The sequence below is a fragment of the Urocitellus parryii genome, chromosome 1 (genome assembly GCF_045843805.1).
Source record: "Urocitellus parryii isolate mUroPar1 chromosome 1, mUroPar1.hap1, whole genome shotgun sequence".
Lineage (NCBI taxonomy): Eukaryota > Metazoa > Chordata > Mammalia > Rodentia > Sciuridae > Urocitellus > Urocitellus parryii.
In genome coordinates, this window is record NC_135531.1 from 249,277,014 (window position 1) to 249,279,802 (window position 2,789).

Below are 2,789 nucleotides of genomic sequence, written 5' to 3' on the forward strand. Positions count from 1 at the left end.
TCTTATATTTCAAACAATTCAGCTGAGGTCCCAAGTCTACATAGTGGCATTATCTCTCCTCCAAGATGTGTGTTAAATTCTTGAATACCTAGAGTTGACTGTAAAATGCACCTTTGTTTTCCCACCCAACTTAGCCCTCTGGTAGCTAATGCCATTCGTTCAATTGTACTCCATACCCTATCTGGTCATTCTTTTATGATAACTTTTGCCCTCACCCACTTCCACTGGCTCCAATCATACATCCCTTTTCCCAGACCACTCTGCCTCCCAATTAGAAGTTGCCGGATTCTATCAGCCTGGACCCTGTGACCTTTCTTCGTCCACATTGCTCCATTTTAGTCCAATTGCAAGCCCTGACAAAAAGCTAGGCCAACTGTTTTATTTTTATTATTTTTAAGGTAGATTATTTAAATTTCCAGGAATCTTTTTTGATTGATATTTTCTACTACATAAAAGTCTTTAATATTATTATTCTTTTGCACTTGGTGAGCAATCCCTTTATCATCTTTTGTTATTAATATCACATAATACATGAAAGTGCACAATCATAACTGTAGAGCTTAGTGAATTTCTACAAAGCCAACCTACCTGGTATGTAGCCATCACCCAGATAAAGAGATCAAATAATTCCAGCACCCTAGAAGCTGCCCTTATAGTCCCTTTCTAGTCACTATCTCTCCCTAAACACTCATCTTGACTTGCCTGTCTTCAACTTCATGCAAATGGAATCAAATTGTGTAATTGCCACTATTGATATGCCACTCAAATCTCCCTTCAAGAAAGAACTAGCAGGAGGGACACAGTAAGCCCACAACCTCTGGCTATTATACCATCATGACCTGTGGCTTTCCCTAGGTTGCCCAGCCAATGATGAGCAGGGTGAAGATACTGGAGCCAAGCTATCGATGCCCAATACAGGACCCTCTAATGTGCAATCTTTGTTTTAGGCATTTCTATTGGCTTGGCACTACAGAGTTGCACTACAGTCTAAAACTCTTCCCATTTAATTCTCCCTCCTTCGTCCTCTCCTCTCACAGATGTCAGAGCACGTTGTCACATGATGTCTCTCCCCACCTATATCTACTTCCTCTCCCCTTTATTTTTTCATAATACATCTCACAGTCTTCAATTCTGTCTGGGCATCTTCTTCATAAAGGACTTGCACTGACCCAGATTTTTTTTGTCTGACTTCTTTCACTAGAGCTTGTATATGTGACATTCACCCATGAGCAATCCTTTTATTAAAAGTCTAATTATGCACTAATAAGGCTATTAAAAGTCTCTTGATATAAGTGTTAAAATTTTATAACCAACTATAGTCTCTTTTTTTATCTCTGTGATTAATTCTACTCTCCCAACCGCCAGCCTTCCCAAGCTTCAGTCAAATCCTCACAGATGATCTAATGCAGCCTGAAGTGCATGCCTAATAAGAACTTGTCTCAGAACCAGCTCAAAAACTATCAATGGCTCACTCATTCATATAAACAAATAGTATGTTATTACCTACTCTGTGCCAGGAAGTGGGAGGGACGATCCTTGGCATGCCAAAGAAAGTCCAAGTTCAGTAGCCTGTCAATGGAGCACCCCTCAGTGTGTGGTTTCACTTTGGCTTTTCAGCTACATCTCCACGTACCCCATTTTTACCCTTGAAGAAGGCTGGTCCCCCATTCCAAAGATTCTTTAGGACTTCCTACCTCTGCCAGTCGGAACCTCAAGACAGATCTGGACAGGACTGGATGCTTCCCTGTTTTTATCTTCAAACCTTCAACATCAGCCTTAACATAGCATTGGAGAAGGGCCTTAGAATTTGGTGAGAAAGTGCTGGGCTTCTCAGCATCGAGAACAGAGTTCAAGACTTTGTTCTTCTACTAACTCTATGATTTGAACAGTCCCTTAATCTTTCTGAGCCTCATCTGTACAATAAAGAGATCAAACTAGATTGATCTCTTCTCTTATGGCCCTGTTGAGGACTCCAACCTACTTGATTAAACAGAGAAGGCCAGATAGTGCTGCCACATTTGGCTGTGTAATGAACCACAGCATGTTCTTAATGGTTCAGTGACATTCATTTTGTCATTTACTAGGATATAATCTTCTGGGCTGCCTTGCCCCAAATACTGGGTAACCCTGCTTTCCATCTGGTACCTATTCTGTGGGCATTCCAGGGACTTTCATTTCCTGTATTGGAGTCTGGAATCTTTGAGACCCCTAATTTCAAGTTGGAGGGGAATAAAATTGGTCCTGCATTTCTAAATGCAGAAAAGATGAACATTCTATAACCCATTTGTGTCACAAACATGTTCTCTCTCTCTCTCTCTCTCTCTCTCTCTCTCTCTCTCTCTCTCTCACACACACACACACACACACACACACACAATCTAAACAATGTCATGAATGTGAATCATTAGCTATACATATGTATAACTTCAAATTTAACTTGTAGGTATATACAATTGCATCTTTATATCATTTTGTATATAGATCTAAAATTTTAGTTTTAAGAAGTAACTTATTCAAAATTCTAGGACTGAAGAGTTAGTCATTTCAAAATATACTTTTGGTTTTGAATTTCTACCAATAATCTAAAAATAGTTAGAGTAGTACTTTTGCTTTTATTTTAAATATGAATTCTGTTTGACTTGATCATCTGTCATCTGAGGCTCCGAGTTTCCCTCTGAATTGAATCCTCTGCCTGAATTTGTAATGCCTGAAAATAGTAGTTAGAAATGTAAGCATCGACATCATACATACAACTATACTCCAGTTAAAATGCTTACTATTAATGTGTG